The following is a 23,778-nucleotide window of genomic DNA, read 5'->3' as shown; positions in this document are numbered from 1 at the left end:
TTGAAAAACAAATGGAGTCACAGCGAGAGAGAAAATGGGGCTAATGTAATTCCACTGACTGAAGAAGTCAAGAAAAATCCAATCAGGAATGCTTCATAAAATAATTACATTTGATTGCCAATCTATTTTCTGTCAAAAGGGGGGACAGACTTGAAAAAAACGACACATCATGTTGTGTGAGGACACTGGCCTAAAAATTATGTAATCTAATAAAAAACACATAAAGGTTCCTCATGCGGTTCTTCAGTTGATCTTTACCTGGGAATATTGTATCCTAATGTGCATGAATCAGCTATGGTTGATGGCATTGTTTTGTCTTCTGGTACATTTTAGGTCACGAGGTATAGATGGAAAACCCACATTATACATTTGAACTGATCCCATTATAACGTGGATGATGTGCAGAATGCATGATTTGTCTCAGCATTGACTCTTTCCATCTCTGCATCTTGACTTTATCAATCAATTGCTTTGCAGTTTTCTATTTTGGGCATTTTCACCCCACCCCATATGCTCTCCCCTGTGGTTCATCTGCAGTTAGCTGCCACCAGTGAATGTGAAGTGAGTTTTTTGCTGTGTTATGCAATGCATGGATTAGTGGCATTGGTTGTGTGTGTGTGTTTGTGTGTGTGTGTGTGTGAGTAAGAGAGAGAGAGAGAGAGAGAGATAGCCTCAAGGTGACTCTGTATAAAAAAAATAACAGAAAAACAACTTCAAACTCTCTTTGTGTTCTTAACATTGTTGTGCAATAGAGTTTGAATAGGTTTTATAAAGGTGAAAACCATCTCCCACAGCTGTATTGAGCATATGATGAAGTGGACTTGTCAGCGCGAGGGCAGGGAGTCTGTATGTTTCTGTGTGTGTAGAAAGGAAATGAGTTAAGATATGAATCTGTTCGTGCTTGTTGTATCTCAAAGCTGTACTGTTTATATAATGGAAACACGATAACATCATCTGTGTCTGTGCGTGTGCGTGTGTGTGTGTGTGTGTGTGTGTGTGTGTGTGTGTGTGTGTGTGTGTGTGTGTGTGTGTGTGTGTGTGTGTGTGTGTGTGTGTGTGGTAACAGCATCCTATAATTGAGGAGTGCACGCTTAATAGGTCTATCCAGATGCATGTACATGTGTGTGTGTGTTTTTTTGTGTGTGTGTGCAAATGTGAATATTGGTCTGTTAGGTCTTTGATATATTCTGTGGCTCTCCTCTTTACCAGCTCCTGGGGACTCATATCGCTTTATCTCTTCTTGTATACCCTATTTCTGAGCAAAGACGGATTTGCGGGGGATGGGTTTGTACAATGGCGATATGAGAGAGATATGTGAAGAAGAAAAAAAAACCATAAGAATTTTTTTTTGTAATCATTTCAATATGTTACCGGTGTCTTCCATATTTGTTCGTAAGTCTGCCGCTCATTACAGTAGCTTTATAACACCCAGAGCACTTTGACTGGTCCCGTTCAGCCAGTTTAGTTAACCGTCATTCTTAGGATAAATACTCCTAAGGGTATCTTTCTGTAACTGAAACGAAGGGCATAAAAATTAAAAGTACTGACAACAATTGCATAGACAGTATGTAAAATTCCAGATGATAAACAGAAATGTATACTCACATGCACATTGGACCCTTGGGGAAATTATTAATGATTAAATATACCAAAAGACTACTCATTTAAAAAAAAGGGCCTTTGCCTTAAATTCTCAAAAAAAGACTTTATCAACATCGCAGGGATAATACTAGTGGGCCTCAATCGGCAGTACATTTGCACCTAAAAGCTAGCAACCACTCATTTGACGACAATGAGGTTAAAATCTTAGCAAAAGAACATAAATGGTTCCAAAGGGGAGTAAAAGAATCGATTCTCATAAAACAACTAAATCCTTCATTAAACCAATATGGTGGGATGAGATTCAATTTGGATCGTTCATACAATAGCCTGCTTAGGCAACACAGGTTGGGCAACATTAGTAATGCTGATGAGGTGAGACCGGAGGGAGTGGGGCAAACAGGCCAGTCGTTAGTCAGGAATGTAGGAACAATCGGTGGGGCCGCAGGGAGTGGTCCTCTGCTCTCCCCAACCTTAGAGTAGGGACCTATCATAGCTGCGTCCGACGCCACCATGTCTGGGCATTCGGGATATATATATATATATATATATATATATATATATATATATATATATATATATATATATATATATATATATATATATATATATATATATATATATATATATACAGTAAAGTCTCGTTATATCGATATTCAAGGGAGTCCGAAAAAATATTGATATAACCGGGACTATCGATATATCCGACCCTGTTTGCATGTAATTTTCTCCGTGTGTGCATAGAAATAGTATCGATATAACCGGGACTATCGATATATCCGATATCGATATAACGAGACTTTACTGTATATAGGGCCGATACTACCAGTAAGACTTTAGTTCGCTGACGAAGCCTCTTGGATAAGAAGCGAAACGTCCGACACCTTCAAATAAGTACAGATGACGGCTGAAGAAACCTTCTCATCTTTGCCTTAAAATATAAGGCAGGGTACCGTGTGAGTGAGGATATTATAACAGAGAAAGCACGGCAACTTCACTCGGATATCATCAAGAGACAACCTGGAAGTTCGTCATCCATTGACAACTACCATCACAAATGTAAATAAAACAACTTTATTATACAGTACAGTTTAGATATTTTGTGTTGTTTTAAGGCTCATTTAGCAGAAAATTATGTTTAATGGGGACCTGGAAACGGATTATTCTCATTTTTAATGGTTTCTTATGGGAAATAAATATTTGGCAGACGAACATATCGCCTTACACACACTTTCTGGGAACCAATTAAGTTTGTAAGTTGCGGTATCACTGTACATCGGTGCAGCACTGATGCAAGTGTGTGCCATGCGAACACCCCTTTAGAAGGGGAGGGGGGTCAGCTGTCTGTTGGCCATTAAAGGACAAACGACACCATTTGTTTGTTTCCTAACTGACATAGAAAAACGTTTTATAGCATCTAAGATACCCGAAACACCCAGGCTGATATTTTTAGTCAAATGCAAAACACCAATAAAAATGACTTAAAGTGTCCCAAATTTGCCACAAAATGAGCTAAAGAAATGCCGAGATTCAGAAAGTCCCGCCCCCTTGTTTGTGACGTCACACCAGGATACACCGTCGCAAACTGCCCTGCTCGAGAATCAAAACAATGGCTTCAGAGAGTTCAGATTCAGAGAAGATGCTTTCTTGTTACTCATCCAGTGATGAATATGATTGAAATAATTCTGAAGAGGAAAGCATACATTTTTGCAAACGATTAAAGAAGTCATTCCTTATCAATTCGAGCCGTCTGGATTATGAAAGGGGATTAAAAGAAGCGATTTTCATACAACAACTAAATCCTTCATTAAACCGATATGGTGGGGTGAGGTTCAATTTGGATCGTTCATACAATAGCCTGCTTAGGCAACATAGGATTACTAATATTGATGAGGTGATACCGGTGGAAGTGGGGCAATCAGGCCAGTCGTTAGTCAGAACAATAGGAACAATCAGTGGAGCTGCAGGGAGTAGTCCTCTGCTCCCCCCAACCTCAGAGCAGGGACCTATCATAGCGGAGTCCGGCACCGCCATGTCTGGACAGTAGGGATATGGGCCTAAACTACCAGTAAGACTTTACTTTGCTGATGAAGTTTCTTATAAGAAGCGAAATGTCCGACACCTTCAAAGAAGTACAGATGACGAAACCTTTTCATCGATCATCCTAGTATTATTTGTCCATGGTAAATTCCTGACCCACTGGCACTCAGACAAAGAGGGTTCTGTTTGAGCCAGTCATCTGTTACCCTGTCTCCTTCTCTGTTTATCTCAGTAATTTTTACGCTCTCTTTGTCGTTTTCAGTGTTTTGTGCTCTCTGTGCGAGGTTTTCTTTGTGCAGCTTACTTCCACTGCCTTCGTTTCGTGTCTTTGTATCGACTGGAAGGCTTTTTTTTGCTGTCGCATTTTGCCTCTTTTTTGCTTTTGTAATCCAAAGGACAACATCATGTAAATGGGCGGCTGGTTGAGGCATGTAATTGCTCTGTTCACCAATCACACAAAAACGATGTCAAGTCATAAGAAGGAAACTAAAGGAAAATGCAAAATGGACATGCTAATATGAAAACAATTAATGCTAATATACAGGCTCGGGGAGTAACAGAATAGATGTACTGGCATTATGTATTCAGGACACCAAAACATCTCTATCCTGTTACAGTTAAAACAAAAAAAAGACATAATGAGATTGCATTATTCATTGATTCATTATTATTATTATTATTATTATTATTATTATTATTATTATTATTATTATTATTATATATTGTGCTTAATTTTACATTGTTTTTGTTTGTTATTTTTTTTTCACATTGCCACATTTTTAATGCAGAGAAGTCGAGTCCTCACTCGCTCTCACAATTTTTGGCAAAGCAAGCTTTCCCAGTTTAATTGGATAACTTGACTCAACTCAACTGTATTTGTAGAGGACTTTAGAACAACCACCTGCATATACAAAATGCTGTATATGGAGCAGAAAAAAAATTAGGCAACAATAAATACTGACACATTAAATTTGAAACAAAGACGTAGCACAAAAAATGAAACCCTAAAAAAAAAAAAAAAAAGAGTTTGTTCAAGGGCGGCCCGGTAGTCGAGTGATTTGCACGCCGGTTTTAAAGTGCAGAGGTCGTGAGTTCAAGACCCTGTCCGGCCTCCCGGTGTTTGCATGTCCTCCCCGGGCCTGCGTGGGTTTTCTCCGGGTCCTCCGGTTTCCTCCACATTCCCAAAACATGCATGGCAGGCTGATTGAACGCTCCAAATTGTCTTTCTGTGTGAGTTTGAGTGAATGGTTGTATGCTCTGTGTGCCCAGCGGTTGGCTGGCAACCAATTCAGGGTGTCCCCCGCCTAGTGCCCGAGGACGGCTGGGATAAGTTCCTAATGATGATAAAGCGGTACGGAAAATAGATGCATAGATGGAGGTAGCTCAATGCACAACCGTTGGTGGTCCCACATACGTATACGTATGTGGGACCACGTATAGGCTTTTGTTGGCCAGCAATTAAATGTGACATCTGTGACTGACAGTGGCTGGATTCCTTGATCACGGTCAGTTTATCCTCATGAGGGTCGCGTGCGTGCTTGAGCCTATTCCAGCTGTCCACGGGCACTCAATGACATACACTGAAGTGGTTGTGAGCAAATCATAAGGCACACGCAGACTTCAATCATTCATGCAAATTATCATGTAAAACCTAGGAACATTTTACAGTTTTTCATTAACCTGTCGTGTATATTTGCGTTGGTGTTTTATAAGTGCCTGGAAGGGATTTGTGACATGTCTATTACTTTTAATGGGGATGCATGGTTTGAAATATGCATTGTTTTGAATTACGTGCATTGTCAAGGAGTGAATTCAACTTGTAGTTCAAGAAATTAACTCATTCACTGCCAGACAATATGCAAAATTGTGTCCACTCCAGTGCCTGGGTTTTTGTCATTTTCACTCAAATTGCAGGACCCACAGAATGTTAAGTTTTAGGACTTCATAAACATTCAATGCAGCCTAAGAAACATTGGACTCTCTTCTTTCATCAAAAAGTTAATTCCTAAATTATATGGGTCTGGCATTATCTAAGCTTAAAATGGGGGCAGCTGTACAGAAGTCAAATGCTGCCCCTTGTGGGAGGGAAAAATAATGCCAGCGGTCTGACCAGCGCTTTATCGGCACCCCCTGCAAGAAAAAACAAAACTGAACAAATTCGGGAATGGCGCTCCATGTCATGCTTTTCAATTCCCGAATAAATTCAAGAATGGCAGTAAAGGAGTTATACATGTCCAAGTATGACCATTAAAAAATTGCCAGGTTGAGGTTCATCAGGTGGAGCATTGTTACGACGCTCGAGTGCAAAGAGGCAGGACTCGAGCGACGGGATCTTGGCGATTGGGAAGGACCCGAAATACACGGCGTGACAGGCTTGGATGGAGCAAGAGTCTTTACTGGAACATGCATCAAAAAATAACAAACAGGGAAGAGTGGAGGAAGATAACTAAATGACAGCAGACCTGGCAACACGGAAGTGGAAACGGCAAAGTCCAAAAATACTCGGACGGAGACGGTAGTGAGCGACAGGCAGATATAGGCAGAAGGCACAATCAGTGAATGACAATCAGCTGTGGGAACCCAGGTGAATGATGATTGGAGGGGCCGTCTCCCAAGATTGGCGCAGGAGGTGACAGGAGGGGTGGGGCGCGCCCCGGATGGCAACGAGATGTGACAGTGCCCCCCCCTCAAGGGACGCCTCTCGGCGGCCCACCAGGTTTGGATGGGTGAGCCACATGGAACGCCCGGGTGAGATATGGGTCGAGGATCCAGGAACGTGGGACCCATTGACGTTCCTCAGGTCCATAGCCCTCCCAGTCGACCAGGTACTGCACTCCTCTGCCCCTGCGCCTGGAGTCCAGTATCTCCCGCACGGTGTAGACTGGTCCATCGTCCAATATCCGGGGAGGAGGTGGGGGGGCGGGCGTGGGGGCTAAGGGGTTGGTCTCCACTGGCTTGAGGAGGGAAACATGAAAGACGGGGTGGATCCGCATGGTGGGTGGTAGCCGGAGCCTCACCGAGACCGGGCTGAGGATGGCCTCGATGGAGGAGTCCGGCCGGGGGCTGGTGGGAGGCCTTCCCACGGGCGCAGGTCGGGCAGGCCTTCACGAAGAGGGTGACGTCCCTCCTGAACTCCGGCCACCAGAACCGTTGAGCGATAAGTTGGATCGTCCTGTTGACCCCCGGGTGGCAGGCTATCATAGATGTGTGCCCCCAGATGAGCACCTCAGTGCGTAGAGGGGGGGGGGGGACGAACAGGCGATCCTTGGGACAGCCCCTGGGGATGGTGGTAGTTCCCTGGGCTTGCTGGACTTTTCTCTCAACCTCCCACCTCAGGGCGCCCAGGATGCGCTGGGCCGGCAGGATGTTGGCGGTGGTCTCCTCCCTTTCTGCCGGCTCATGGATACGGGATAGGGCGTCGGGCTTGGTGTTCTGTGACCTTGGGCAGTAGGTGAGAGAAAAGTCAAAACGGGTGAGGAAGAGTGACCATCGGGCCTGCCGTGAGTTAAGTCTCTTGGCCGACCGGATGGCCGCCAGGTTTTTGTGATCCGTGTAGACGGTGAAGGGGTGTTTAGCTCCCTCAAGCCAATGTCTCCATTCCTGAAGGGCCAGGACGACCGCCAGCAGTTCCCGATTGCCGACGTCATAATTGGCCTCGGCGGGGCTATGCCGGCGGGAGAAGAAGGCGCATGGGCGTAGCTTCTGGTCGGTGGGAGAGCGCTGGGAAAGGACGGCCCCTACTCCGGACTCGGATGCGTCAACCTCGACCGTGAATGGGAGCTCCGGGTCGGGATGACGCAGAACAGGGGGGTTGGTGAAGGCACGACGGAGGCGGTTGAATGCCCCCTCAGCATCAGGAGTCCACCTGAAAGGGAGCTTGGTGGACGTGAGGTTAGTGAGGGGGAGTGCCTTCTGACTATACCCGCGAATGAAGCGGCGGTAGAAGTTGGCAAACCCCAAAAACCGCTGAAGCTGCTTGCGCGTCTTTGGGATCGGCCATTCCACCACCGCTTTGGTTTTGGCGGGGTCGGCCCTGAGCTGCCCCTGCTCCACAACAAACCCCAGGAACGACAGAGAGCGGACATGGAAGTCGCACTTCTCTGCCTTCACATAGAGCCGGTTTTGCAGGAGCCGCGCCAGGACCCGTCGGACGTGTTGCCGGTGTTCTTCTGCAGAGCGAGAAAAAATAAGAATGTCATCAAGGTAAACAAAAACAAAAACATTGAGGAAGTCCCTGAGCACATCATTTATCAGATTCTGGAAAACGGCGGGCGCGTTCGTGAGCCCGGACGGCATCACCAGGTATTCAAAGTGCCCTAAAGGTGTCTTAGTGTGCTGAATCAGCCAGGCAAAAAGTTAACTATTAGGGATGGCTGAGTGTGCGCGCTTGTGTGTGTCTGTGTGCGTGTGTGTGTGTGTGTGTGTGTGTGGGCGTGTGTGCGTGCATATATTATTTTCATACATCAACGAAGGCCAAACAGGGCATTTTTACATTTGCGCATTGATCATGTTAATTTCTGCCATTATTGATCTTGACTTGTGCTTATGTACATGTCGAAAAGTAGCACAAGTCCATACAAATTTAGGGGAGAAATATAAGTCTTTGCATGGAAAGTCATTTCTTCTCTTGTGATGTTCTGGTCCTTGCTTAAAGCTTCACTACAGAACATACTGTACCATATACTTAGAGTGCTGTCACGCTCAATCTTAGCTGACAGAGCGAATTGGTCCTTTCTCCACTCTCGCCCCTTTTATGTTTTGCTCTGCATTGGACTTGGTACTTTGCCTCAGCATCATTTAATTTTTAGTTTGACCCTTTTTGTGATGTCTATTGTCTTTGTTATTAATGTATTGTTTTATTATTTATTGTTGTACATATGATATTTACTCCATGTACAGTACTTTGTATACAGCAGTGGTTGTTTCAAGTGTTATTTAAAATACAGTGGAGTGGATTACTTTCTATAGAAGCAGAAATTTCCCCATACGATGGATGGATGGATGGATTATCAGAAGAAACAGTTTTTTTGTGAGAGTCAAGTGGTTCGGAAAAAGAATACATGAATAGTGAGTAAGCTATCACTGTTGTTTGTTTCAAATGCATAAGTGACATGAAGTTCAGTTAATATTGGACCAGGTATTGGTGAGCTCAACCGTCACACTCACAGATACATAGACGAATGGTGCATCCCAACAAAAGGGGAATTTGGAGTTTTCCAACCTCAGTAAAGAAAGTGCACCACCCAAACTGAGAGATCCGACATTGAATTTAATTCAACATTTGCTTGTTAGCTTTTATGAGATTTTTTATTAGATTTTCATGAGCTTTACGTTTCTCTAAATGCCAAATGTGGGATATCAATACATAATACAGTAAAGTCTCGTTATATCGATATTCAAGGGAGTCCGAAAAAATATCGATATAACCGGGACTATCGATATATCCGACCCTGTTTGCATGTAATTTTCTCCGTGCGCGCATAGAAATAGTATCGATATAACCGGGACTATCGATATATCCGATATCGATATAACGAGACTTTACTGTATTTGAAAAAGACATTTTATTTATGTCATGATTATGTTTGTGACAAACTGGTGTAACTGGATGGCTTCCCCAAAAGTGTCGCACCTGTTGGTCATCATGTCATTAGTTATTTTCTTTTAAAAGCAATGCCCCCGCTGACAACTCATTGGTCGTCATTTTCATGGATTTTTGTTTGTATTCCTGTTCCGTAGTTTTTATTTCTTGCCATGAGTTTTTGTTTACTACTTTAGTTTCTTAGTATTTTTATGATTTTGTTTGTTTTGCCTTTAGTTTTTTCAGTGTTTTGGTAAATCGATTTTTTTGTCAACTCAACCTGCTCCTCGCCTGCCTGCTTTCTGCATGCCTTATCACTCATATGACATCACAAACATACATGTGGAATGTCACATTCCCCTTGTAATGTTAAAACATTCTCAGCAACGGTATTCAGTACAATTTGTTTCCTTGCCATACATCTTATAAAATGTGCTGACACCTTGTAGGCATACACTCTATATTCAGCTACTTTTATATGTTGTTTTTGCCACGGCAATGACAAGATGCAGCCGTTGCTGGAATTGTGATGGGAAGAAGTGTGTGTGTGATGGCAAACGTTCCGACTGCTCACACCACAGCTCTTTATATGCTGCTGTGGAGGACACATTGAATTTTATGTTCACTTTTGGGGCTTTTACAGCCAACTGTAATCTCCAAGTCATTCTGAGGTCAAATTAAGAGTAAAAGACACATTAACTGCACGCTTATTGCAATGTTAAGCAGAGAGCCAATGATGGTTAAATAGTGCGAGAAGCACAGCATTGATCCGCCCGCTCATCAATGTTGAGAGGGTTCACATAGGGGCACATTTTCTGTTCTGGATGTTTGCCCTGTGGCTGGGAGATGAGAGAGACAGAGAGGGAGACAGAGGGAGAGGGGGGGGGCTGGGCGGAGTGATGCTCTTGTAGGCAAAAGGATTCCACTGAACTGCGTTTGTTTATTTCTTGAAATGCGAACTGTCTGTCATAATTATGATTTCTGCAATCTGTCTACTGCCCTGTGCAAAGAAAGAAAGTATAATTCTCATCTGTTTGGTATTGTCACATCGATGGAAAGAAATTGCAGCATCATTATACTCCAGGCTTGTTAGAATCTGAAGCAAGTCAGAAGAGGCAGACCGACACCCTGCGCTTCATCCCAATCTGATGGAATGAATATATTCTGACTGCACAGGGAGACGAGAGCCACGAGGGCAGAAACCTCAGACTTTCTTTCTGCTTTGCTACTAAAAGAAGTTAATTCAAATTGGATCAATTTTAATTTAGTTTGTAGACACTACAGAATCATTGAAATGCCATCATGACTACTCCATGTCATCATGCTACTTAGTATTATTTAAAATGGGTGCTTAAAATACAAATAACTCTCAAATGTTTTACAAAACATTGCAATATGCATACAGGGGTATGTGTTTGGAAATTCATCAAAATTGTACTGTTATAAAACATATTATTAGTATGATTGGTTTCAGTGTGAGTCTTCGCCCTTCTTCAATTCTGTACCACATTACTCGGTCAAAATCACATTTTGACAGATGCCTTTGCATGCATCTGTGTGTATGCTTAGTTTGTGACATGCAGGCATGTGCAATATCCTGTCAACGATTGGTTCTGCGTGCACTTCCTATCACCTCAAGTCATTGTCACCGCGGCCCTTTGGGGACACGCCACCCACACACTGTTATTCTTCGTGAGACACAGTGTGTGTGCATGTTCATGTGTAATGAAGTGAGTAAAATTAGCTTTGAAGTGTTTGTGAGCGTAAAACGCACATGGGAAAATTTGAAGTTGGGCAAATTGATCCAAATATATATTCATCCAGTCTATTTCTGATCCAGTTTATCATCACCAGGGTGGTGGGGGATGCTGAACCGGTGTGAATCTCTCTCTCTCTCTCTCTCTCTCTCTCTCTCTCTCTCTCTCTCTCTCTCTCTCTCTCTCTCTCTCTCTCTCTCTCTCTCTCTCTCTCTCTCTCTCTCTCTCTCTCTCTCTCTCTCTCTCTCTCTCTCTCTATATATATATATATATATATATATATATATATATATATACACAGTAAAGTCTCGTTATATCGATATCGGTTATATCGATAGTACCGCTTATTACGATACTATTTTCATTTCCCTTGCACATTTCTAGTCTTTTTATGTATAATTAGTGCCGTTTACGATACTAATTACGTACGATACCCGGTTATTATGATAATCCGGTTATTACGGTGCTCCTTTTCATCCCCCGCCGGCCATTTTTGTTGTTTATATCGATATATCCGTCGCGCCATTGGTCAACTTCGTCACGTGTCTTGTTACGTGAGCCGCCATCGGTCGCGCCATTGGTCGACTTGGTCACATGAGCCGCCATCGGTCGCGCTATTGGTCGACTTGGCCGTCTGACTTTGTCACGTGACACGCCATCGGTCGCGCCATTGGTCAACTTGGTCACGTCTCTTGGTTACGTGTCACGACATCAGTCGCGCCATTGGTCGACTTGGTCAGGTGACTTGGTTACGTGCCCAGCACCCGTGTAGCAGAGCCATTTTCATTTTCAGACGCGAGCTCGTGTGTAGCAGACGAGATTGAAGTGTTTGTGTTAAAAGGTAAAAATGGGAAGCAGAAGAAGATTAATGACTTTTTTAAATTGTATACATAATACAGTAAGATGTAAGCGTTGCAGTTTCCCTGTTGTGTTATGTACATGCCCACTGTACTGTATATGAATGCAATCGTTTTTTGCAACAATGTTTCTTGTTTTGTCTGCTGAAGCGCGATGATTTTGAAAATTATTAACATTCCATACTGTGTATTAAAGGACAGCCGATGTCACTTTTTATTCAAATGCAAATAAAAATGACTTCACGCCAAGACGTCTTGCATTGCTTGTGAATCCAAACAATGGCTTCAGATTCGGATAATATGCTTTCTTGTTACACATCCAGTTATGAATATGTTTCAAATACACTGTAGTTCTGAAGATTAAAGCATACATGTTTACAATCATTAAATAATTTATGTGCCATTTTGAGGCAACATTGGGGGAACATCTCTGACCCAAAAAAAAGGGAGCTAATGGCCAGCTCCGTTTCTTATATGGCGCTTGGCTGCCCTCTTTTGGCGGCTTTTGTTTAATGCAGTTCGGCGCAGGATCGGATATATCGATAGTCCCGGTTATATCGATATTTTTTCGGACTCCCTTGAATATCGATATAACGAGACTTTACTGTATATATATATATATATATATATATATATATATATATATATATATATATATATATATATATATATATATATATATATATATATATATATATATGAGTACTGAAAGTTACTTGCTTTTCAATATACATAAATATATACATAAGGGTACTCCATATAAATGTTTTAGCATGACCAAGATGGCGACTGAATTATACTTCCCCTGGGTGCACTTGCTATCTTGAAAATTACAGCTGCTGTTACAGGAAAGCACATGAATTGAAGTATACATCTTTAATTTTGTTACATACACAGTAATCCTATTGCGATATTTCTCTGATACATTTCATTTTTCACCATTCCCATAACTGACAAATGCAGGCAACTAAAATAATTTGGTATCATTAATGGAAGAAGTCAATAAAAATAATATCTTAATAATAATTCAGTCAGTTACGCATCCATCCTCATGAATGTGGTAGTATTATTATTTTTCATCAGCTCTATGAGCAGTGCTATTCAGAATTGAACTTGTTTTTTGAAACTAATACTGCAGAATTTGGTGTTAAAAACAAGTTACAATTGATTCAATGTTGATTCATTATCTAGGTTTGCATTTGTATAATGGTAACGTACATGATTTCCTAACCATCTAAATGTGTGATCATGGTTTGTCCCTTGAAAAATTGCCTTTAAAAATAAACTATCACAAGTCAGTTTTGTCTGCTCTATTTGGAAGTCTTCAAGTGTGTAACAACAATGTCACTGCACATTTACTTCAAGACAGACCACGAGCAGAGCGTGGCCTGACAGTATTACAAATGACTGATATTTACAAGAAAAATGGATATCAGATCGGATTGACAAACTTCAATATGACACCCCGGTGAATCTGAATGAAATTCCAACAGCGGTTCTTATTTACATTTCATTTGGTGTTGGCTTCTAATCAGAATTCATGTCAAAACAGCTCCTGAAAAGCTAATCATTTTACAACTAAGTAGAGTTCTTAATTAGCATAGCTAAGGATAAATCAAAATAAACAATGGATAAACATGCTAAATGTAACAAAACATCATAGATATTTTCACAATATTTCATATTTGTCACTTAACTATGAGTGTATATGGCATCGAAAGGTAACACCTTAATGCTGCATAATGCACACTATATGTTCTGCTCTTGGGCCGCCAAGAAAAACCTGGAAATCCTTAAATCTGTCATTTGCACCCATTTGACATTTTTCTCTGCCCCCGAATTCTGGAACTCACTTCCTCCCAACATTCATAACATCGATTCTCTTCCCACCTTCAAGTCCCATCTCAAAACCCACCTATTTAAAATTTCATTTGCTGTGTAGCTCTCTCTCTTGTTTCTATTTATATGCTGTCATTCTTGACTCCCATATAAATAACTTAACCTGATCTGCGTACTTCCACCTACGCAATATCAATCGTCTTTGCCCGTCTCTCACCCCACCCTCTCTCACACCACTGCAATCCTCGTTCATAGTCTTGTCAACTCCCGATTGACTATTGCAATTCACTTCTCTTCGGTGTCCCTCAGAAACTTCTCCACAAACTTCAACTCATCTAGAATTCTTCAGCCCGAATCATCACTAGAACCTCATCCTTTCACCACATCACCCCCGTCCTCCAAGAGCTCCACTGGCTCCAGTTCAAATCAACTTTAAAATTCTTCCTGATACATTTAAAGCCATCCATAACCTTGCCCCCCCCCCCCATACCTATCTGACCTTCAGATCCTCTTCCACCCTCCACCTCTGTGTGCCGCCCCCCCTGCCCATCTCGGCACGATGGGTGACAGAGCTTTCAGCTGCTCTGCCCCCAAACTCTGGCAGTCACTTCCTCCCAACATTCGTAACATCGATACTCTTCCCACCTTCAAGTCCCATCTCAAAACCCACCTATTTAAAATTGTATTTTCTGTGTATCTCTCTCTCTTGTTTCTATTTAGAATCGTATTATATTTATTGTATTCTATTTGTGATTCTATTTTATTTATTGTAGTAGCTATGCTTGTCTGTGACTTTAAAGTGTCCTTGAGAGCTTTGAAAGGTGCTTTAAATGTAATGTATTATTATTATTATTATTATTATTATTATTATTATTATTATTATTCCTGTTGGCAGCAAATAAGTAGATTAAACAGAAAAAGAGCAATGGTTACTTGCTATTTGCTGTGCTGTCCGCATTAATGATATTTGTTAGGGCAATTATGAACACATTTTAATCATCTTTTCTATTTCCTTTCACATGATTTTGTGTTTCTTGGACTTCCTGTCATGTCACATCCTGCCCGCCTTTACATGACGTCACATCCTGTCCGTCTTTATGAAAGCTCTCCCAACACGAACCATCTCCCTCTCTCTGACCCTCCTCAACCAACCTCTCAATGTCTCTGCTGTCGACAAGATTAAAATAATCTATTTTATTCAACACCTTGGTACCTGCTGATTTTACTACCATCTTCTAACACCGTGAAGAGCCATGAACCAGAGGGAAGGATCATTTTTCACCCATCAATATTCTACTTCCGCTCCTCAGCTGTCCTTGGCTTTGGTGATAAGAATCATACTGAGCTCTGATGAATAAATGTGTGCGATGTTTAGAAGCTTAAATTATAAAGTTGTAGTCAGGGGTTCCGAAGTGTTTTTTTTTTATCAAAGTCCAGATCAAGAAAAAAATTATATGGGCGATCTCCATATCTATCACATTTACCAGAATTTCCGTTCTACAAAACACACCTGACATCAAAATGTCGCCATAAAAACCATGTACAAGGATTGGCAGCCTTGTATTAATGGCTAGAGGTCTCCACATTTTAAGATGGGATACTCCCCCCCAAAAAAAATAAAATAATAAAAGACTTTGTATTTAACTTGAATACTGGAATACTGGAGGGTAAAAAAACAGCTTTTTGGTGGAAAACGTTCAGGGTGTAGCCCAACTGTCCTCAGTTTTTAGAGGATCTAGCATACCTGCCACTTTAATCAGGTCAACATTTATAGAAAAAGAACGGATGGGCTTTACTATATGAGCCTGAGATCCGGTAAGTGTGTAGATTGGTCCTGAGCTTTATCTATGAAATGTCACCCCGACAATGATTTCGGCCAGGGGTCTCAAACTGCACTCCTCGAGGGTACCTTTCCTCCATGTTTTCCATCTGTCCCTGCCACATCCTACCTGATTCAAATGAGCAACTGATCAGCACGCTCTGCAGGACCATGAGAATAATCCTGATGAAAACATGCAGGAAAGTGGCCCTCGAGGCCCGTGCATTGAGACCATTTTGGCGCGTGAACATGTGCTTGTTGTTACTTGGTCATTTGCGATGGTTGAATTTTATTCCCCACCCTCCAACCCTCCCCCAAATTTTTCCCTCCCTCTCCCCATAGCTCACGTTGTCTCATCTTGTTGTCAACATGACAGCCTTTTCTTTCAGTCCACTCTTTTATTCCTCTGTTTCTCATTTGTCATGCGACAAAAAGGAGCCTGCTCCACTGATTTGATTGAACCACAAATGTCTCTTTTACCCTCAGATGCATCCATTATTCAATCACATTTGTAAAGCTTGTTGAAATTGCACATGCATTCTTAACAAACAAAAAGAAAGCACCAGTACTGTGAATGAACTTATTAGCACCCAATTTACTTAAAAGCATATTTTTGGGGACAACATGTGATTGTCTCCCACGGCCCTGTGATGTATCCTAGCTGTAAAACATGTCTTTCAGGACCTCAAAATGGTTTTTGACAATTTGTGAAAAAAGGCCAGCAATGGCATCAGTTCTTCTAATAGATAGAGGTAGGTAGGTAGATCATTCAAGAGACTACTGTATTTTCCGGTGCATACAGCGCACCGGACTATACCGGCGCATCCCCAATGAATGGTGTATTTTCAAAATGTTTTACACATATAAGCGTATAAGGCGCAGCTTCATCTTTTGAAGAATATTAAGGCTTCTGGGTGCACCTTATACACTGGAAAATATGGTATTTCAATTGAAGTGCATTACTTCCACTCTCAAGCAGATTAACAGCTCCTATATTTTCAGCAAAGAAGATATGGCTTTTTCATTTGTCTCATTTCATTGTCCTCTTTGCTTCCATCCAATCTCAGCAACAAAATGCTACACTCCCTCACCCCCTTTTCACCACCTTCTGTCTCCACTTCATCACTGGACTACATTTTCTCAACCCTTTAATCGACTGGACTTCGCTCACTCTGCCTAATAACAGTTATCTTAATTGGAATCGGTAGAGAGCTACGGAATTGACTATGGCCAGGAGGGGCTTATAATGTTCCAGGTCCTCTTGCAACTCTTCTTGTACAGTATCTGTCTCTGTCAGAGCGCTTGAACAAAATTCACATTTCCCAAATGAAGCCTTCGGCCTCCTTGATTTTCTCTCTGCTGTTGTGTACGCATTTGGCTAGCGTGTAAAAGGGACAGACTGGGAGAAAAGATGGGATGGAGGGGGAGAGACAGATATGCACTTCGACTCTGAGTCATCACAGCTGCTACATTACCAGGGAAGCTCCAGTCAGGGCTCCGCTTAGATGAGGAGCCAGAAAATAGTTTGAGGACAATTAATAGCCCCAAATTAGATGCCTATTATACAGCGTCTCGTCGATATGTCATAATCATCCCTTGCTGCAAGCAACTTGTCAAGTTAATGTTAGTGTGTGCCTGAGTGCAAATAGTGAGATCAAATAAAGTGTAAATAATGACAAGATCATTTTTTTAATCTACATTTTTATTCCACTGTGTACTGCAAATATAAGGGTGTGTGTTCTGCACACAAACAGCTATGTCAGCTATCTTCAAACATTTCAGGACAGTAAAAAAAGAAAAAAAAACATTTTTGGTTTGTAAGAATGTTACTAAAACACAAAGGCTCGACTTGCTCATTTTGATTATTATCTATGTGACCTGTTTTTCATGCGGCCACATGGATCAGCAAAATGGGTGGATGGATGGATAGTTATTTACTACCCTCCTCCCCAGTCAAACATGCCCCTTCTTCTTTATTGCTCAGCATCAAGAATGTTAGTGACAAATCCATCTGTGGTCATTTCATGGCATTTTTCCTCATATCGATAAAAGGTCAAACAAAAATGTACTTGTTTTCACCAGCCAGGATATAAAGGCTTGTCTGCCGGACACTGCCGACTGAGCAACTGATTCGGCAAGCTGCTCGCGTCCTGGCAGCAAGCCTCAAGCATGTCGAAGGCAGATAATCGGTGATAAAGTGGCATCTTGCAGGCTGGCTGTCAGGCATCCAAACAGATCTTGTCATCCAAATGTTGCAGTTTTTCGGGAAGAGAACATTGCGAATCTCTGTTATAAAAAAAAAAGACGTGTAAATTGGACTCTCAAGCAGAGATGGGCATTTTAACAGTCCGTCCGTCATTGACGTACGGTATGTTTACGGGCAAATGACATGACATTTTGAGAAAACTGGTAGACTAGATCAATGTGGAAGTGGGTTTGTAGCTTCACAGGTGCACACCGGCTTTGATGTCTTTCAAGCCCTTTTATCTCTTTGAAGTGCGTCATGAAAATGTATATATAAGTAGCCGTCGCGGTACAGAGAGACAGAATCACACAGACTTCAAGGAATCACAGAGAATCGCAGAGACCCGCACAGGAAGACGGAAGTCACAGCACCGAAGAATGACTTGCTTGACTCTACGCCACGATCAAGCTCTGGGACACATTTCATCTACGTGTCACTTGCCTGGGAGATCTGACGAGGAACCTACTTACGATTAAAGAGAAACATCAAACTCTTTAGGTTTGTGGTCATCGATTTTATCGGCTACTGGTTTACAAAGTATGGTCAACGTTCCCTCTAATTTTCCATATGTCTGAACATTCACACAACATCCCTTCCCTGCCTTTCTTTGAACGCAGAGAGCAACATTTACATGGTGGCTATTGCACCTGTGCAAATCCTGAGATCATAATTTACAGATAATTCACAGATTTTATACAGTTGATAGTTTACAAAAAAATCCAACTACCTCAATATTGCAAGAGAGGATATCATTCAATAGAGTTTAGTGACACAAATGAAACGAGCCCAAGTTTGTTAGTTTGTAAAAGATTAAACATTTCATGATCTCAATCAGCCTAAAGTAACTTGACAAATAAGAATATAAGTAAATTGTAATAGTCATCATTTTGAATCAATTACTGCATCATTATTTGCCACACAGAGACATTTTGCTCTGAATACAAAACATACGAAGTGTAGAGTGAAATATTGAGTAATGACCCATATTAAATATTGAGTGATAACTAATATTAAATATTAAACCAATATTGAATAATATTATTACCAATTACTGTAGAAGGGTGGAGGTCCTTCACATGTGAGACTATAATCCTCAGGAAGGATTTGAAGGACTTTAGTTTGCCCAATCAAAATGTTCTCAATTTGACACTATACCCCAGGGACGGACCCTACGTCCAAGGTGGGCGGCGGCGTTGGAACCTCCTTGGCCCCGCCCTCTCCTTGCTACAATGCTACCTTGATAGCTATTTGCTATCTATTAGCTATCTGGCTAGCTGGGTGGCTATCCTGCTAGCTATCTAGCTAGCTATCCATTAGCTGTCTGGCTATCTGGCTAGCTATCTATTAGCTCTGTATTAGCTAGGTTTCTATCTATTTGAGTTACTTCCAGGTTGAGTGAACGCTGGCCGCTGCTCGCCCGCAGAAGAAAATAATAACAGTGACTGTAAAGTGACCTTGAGAGTTTTGAAAGGTGCTTATAAATGGAATGTATTATTATTATTATTATTATTATTATTATTATTATTATTATTATTATTATTATTATTATTATTATTATTATTATTATTATTATGGACAATGTTTTCAGCACACACAAAGGAGCCCTTATGTGTATGTATGTGTGCTCGTGCATGTGTGTGTGTGTGTGTGTGCGCGTGTGTGTGTGTGTGTGTGTGCGTGTGTGTGTGTGCCTCGACTGGGATCACCACCTTATCGTGGTGAGGCACTTTGCGCGCCTCAATGACCCTGAGAGCTATGTCGGCCGGAGTCTAGCACTCCTGGCAGGGTCACCCTAGCCGAACAGGTCGAGGGGTAGAGGCCAGACAAAGAGTGATCCCAAACCCGCACCCGGGGGTAGGCGTAGGCGGAGTCCAACAAACCGGACTACCGGCAGCCCCCTGCAACTCCTGCCAGAAAATGGTCGTCATGAGTATGCCCATGCCACCAGAAACTCATCTGGTAAGAGCGAAGATGGTGGAAGTGTGGACTGTGCACCCACACACTCACCTTAATTTCTACCTTTGCGCAAGCTTCTTGCCCCAACCCCCCCACCCCCTCCCATGGAAACCCAAAGTCCTGTGGCGATGTGGAATGGCGGTGGGCACAGGCCAAGGATGTGGCTGGAAGTGCCTAGCCAAACCATGCACACATGCGACAATGGAGTGATGGTCGTTGATAGTGCGGGATGGAGCAGCGCATCTCCTCGGCAGCTTCCATTGTGTCTGAGCAGCTCCACACTGCTCACCCCTGTGATGGGGAAGGACCTAGAAAAAGTGGTCTAAAAATTGTCTGCTCTCCACACTCCGGGCGGTAAACCGCAATCGTCGGAGCATTCCTCCTGCGGTCGAAACTTCAAAAAACCAATCACAAAAAAACTAAGCATTGCTTCGTGGAATGTCCGCACGCTGTTGGACCTAGCTCAAACCGCTGAGAGGCCCCACCGGAGGACAGCATTTGTAGCCATGGAGCTCGCAAGATACAACATCGACATTGCAGCCCTCAGCGAGACCAGACTACATGGAGAAGACTCCCTGACAGAGGTTGGTGCAGGGTATACCTTCTTCTGGAAAGGGGTCCCCGAAGGCAACCGCCGTATCCATGGAGTTGGCTTTGCTGTGAAGTCCCAACTGCTGCAATGCATTCCGGAATCCCCTATTGGCATCAATGAAAGGCTGATGACCTGGCGCATTCCCTTGGCAAAGGGACACTTCGCTACGCTCATCAGTGCTTACGCACCAACTCTGGATGCCAACCACATTGTCAAGGACGAGTTCTACGGAGCTCTGGACACCATCCTGCAGAAAACTCCGGCCACGGATAAGCTCCTCATCATGGGAGATTTCAATGCGAGGGTGGGCATGGAACACCTCGTATGGAATAAAGTTATTGGCCAGCATGGAGTGGGAAAGATGAACACCAATGGCCTTCGGCTACTCTCCCTCTGTGCAGGGCATCACCTGGTCATTACTAATACCATCTTCCAAATGAAAGACAGGTTCAAGACCACTTGGCAGCACCCCCGCTCCAAACATTGGCACCTCCTGGACTATGTGATTGTCCGTCAGAAGGACATATCACCCGTGCCATGCGTGGAGCTGAGTGTTGGACTGACCACCATATGGTCAGATCCAAACTCCTCATACGCATACATCCCCGTCGTCCAAGGACAGCTCCCAACGGAAAGCTCTGCTGCACAGCACTGACCAACCCCACCATCAAAGCCAACCTTCAACGTCTCCTTGCCGAAAAACTCGACAAGATCCCAGAGGAACCGGTCGATTGGCAAGCTCTGCGTCAGGCTATTTACAGCACAGCCTCAGAAGTGCTTGGACAGTCAAGGAGAAGACACCAGGATTGGTTCGATTCAAACTCGGATGAAATACAGTCCATTCTAAAAGCAAAACATGAGGCCCACAAAGCTCTTCTGTCCTGTCCCACATCTCACACCCGGAAAGCAATATTTACTGAAGCAAGGGCAGCAACCCAGCGGGCACTTCGTGTCATGGAGGACACCTGGTGGTTCAGAAGGCACATGAGATCCAATATCTGTACAATAACTGTAACAACACCCAGGGTTTCTACAATGTCATCCAAGAACTGTACGGCCCTAGAAAGCAAAAACTTTCTCCAGTGCAATCTGCTGATGGCTTTGTGGCCCTTAAGGACCGCCATGAGATCCTTGCTCGCTGGGCAAACCATTTCGAGACCCTTCTCAACACCACAATCTTCCAGACCTGCCGCCAATCATGAGCCTCGACACCCCACCATCCTTTTTAGAGACCAGGCAAGCCATCATGAGCCTTAAGGACAACAAAAGTGCTGGACCTGATGGCATCCCTGCAGAAGTTTACAAACACGGAGGTTATCTCCTCACGCGCCGTCTGCACCTCCTTATCTATAACATCTGGGAACACGGGAAGCTCCCACAGGACTGGAAGGATGCCAACATCATTGTAATCTACAAAAACAAAGGGGACAAAACAGCGTGTGGGAATAGCCGAGGAATCTCTCTCCTCTCCACCGCAGGGAAAATTCTGTCCAAAATCATGCTCAGTAGGTTGGTCAAGCATCTCTCAGAGTCTGTGCTTCCAGAAACGCAGTGTGGTTTCCGGAAGACAAGATCCACCACAGACATGATTTTTGTATTAAGGCAGCTTATGGAGAAGAGCAGAGAACATCACCTGGACCTCGACATAGCCTTCATAGATCTCAACAACGCTTTTGACACCGTCAACCGTGAGTGGAAGCACCTCTCCAAACTTGGGGTTCCACCCAAGTTTCTTTGTATCCTCCAGCAGCTGCATGACGGGATGCAAGCCAGAGTACTCTTCGGAGAGCTCCAGTCAGAGCTCTTTGGGGTGAACGCTGGGGTGAAGCAGGGCTGTGTCTTGGCTCCAGCACTCTTTAATATCCTCCTTTCTGCCATCACGTGCCTATTTCACAAAGGCATGGGACATGAAGATGGCATCCGCGTGGAATACCGCCTCGATGGAAATCTCTTCAACATCAGACGGCTCCAGGCCCACACAAAGACAAATATCTGCCACATTTGCGAACTTCAGTATGCTGATGACTGTGCTGTACTAGCTCACAGCTCAGAATCTATGCAGCATGCTCTCAATACCATTTCTAACTTATACCAGTCTTTTGGTCTCCAGATCAACATCAAAAAACAGAGCTCATGTTCCAACCTGTGTCGCCAACTCCCACACCACCCAGCCTTCACATCAATGGCATTTCACTAAATGTAGTGGATTGTTTTACCTACCTTGGCTCCACTTTGTCCACCAATTGCTCCCTTGACATTGAAATACACAATCGTATAAATAAAGCCTCATCATCGTTTGGACGTTTACGCAGCGTAGAGTGTTTATGAACCGTAACCTGAGAATTGGAACCAAGATTGCCGTATACAGCGCAGTATGTCTGTCCACTCTCCTCTATGGGGCAGAAACATGGACCACATACCGCCAGCACTTAACTACCCTTGAGGTCTTCCACATCCGGAGCCTGCAGAAGATCCTTGGCCTGTCCTGGGAAGATAGAGTTCCCCACTCAGACATCTTTCAGCGCACGAATTCCATCTGCATGGAAGCAGCAGTTGCAAAAAAACACCTTCGGTGGATTGGACACACCATCCGCATGCCCGATCACCGCCTGCCCCGCCAAGTCCTCTATGGACAGCTGAAAGATGTGAAGCTCTCTGCAGGGGGGCAAAAGCGACGCCTCAAGGACTACACCAGGGACCTCCTCAAACGAGCCAACATCAACATCACGGAGCTCGAAGCTTTGGCCTCAGACCGACAAACCTGGCAGACCACTAGTGCCAGGATAGTCTCTAAAATACATCAAATCCACATAGACAGACAATTAGAGAGACGCATTCAACGGCACCAGCGGGCGGCTGGTACCCCCCTGCCATCCGGCCTCCCATGTTCCATCTGCGGACGTGTCTGCGGCTCAAGGATTGGGCTCTATGCCCATGAAAAGTGGCACCAGCGACATCGTCGCTAACCCCCCCCCCCCCCCGCCCCCCCACCCAACATCCCCTCCCTGGGAGCAAGCGTCATCATCACCTATGATGGACAGCTAGAAGAAGTGAAGTGTGTGTGTGTGTGTGTGTGTGTGTGTGTGTGTGTGTGTGTGTGTGTGCGTGTGTGTGTGTGTGTGTGTGTGTGCGTGTGTGTGTACATGTGTGTGCGTGTGTGTGATATATTCAGTTTTTCATATTGTGTCCAAGGTGACACAGTGGTTCGCTGGTTAGCATGTTGGCCTCTCACTACAGAGGTGCGGGGTCCGATTCTGGCTTCGGCTCCTTGTTCCAAAAACATGTGTGGTAAATGAAACACTGTATAAATGTTCTCTAGTGTGTTGAGCGTGGTGTTTTGTTTATGTGTGACCCATGATTCACCGTCCAACAGTTCAGCGTGTCCCCCACCTCCTGCCCAAAGACAGCTGGGATAGGCTCCCCAACCCTTGTGAAGTTAAAGCAGATCAGAAAATGGATGCGTGGATGGAGATATATTGTGCACACTTACGGA

At 43.4% G+C, this 23,778-nt stretch overlaps 1 protein-coding gene across 2 annotated transcripts in view; it reads left to right on the top strand.

Annotated features, from left to right (window-relative positions):
* Positions 1-23,778, top strand: part of pde4ba (phosphodiesterase 4B, cAMP-specific a) — a 158,130-nt gene that overhangs the window by 39,632 nt on the left and 94,720 nt on the right. The window lies entirely within an intron of this gene.

Source organism: Hippocampus bargibanti, linkage group LG07, assembly GCF_051943395.1.
Source record: "Hippocampus bargibanti isolate YZ-2025 linkage group LG07, ASM5194339v1, whole genome shotgun sequence".
In the NCBI taxonomy this organism is placed as follows: domain Eukaryota; kingdom Metazoa; phylum Chordata; class Actinopteri; order Syngnathiformes; family Syngnathidae; genus Hippocampus; species Hippocampus bargibanti.
Note: the sequence above shows the minus strand (reverse complement) of the source record. Positions and strands in the feature narration are given on the sequence as shown.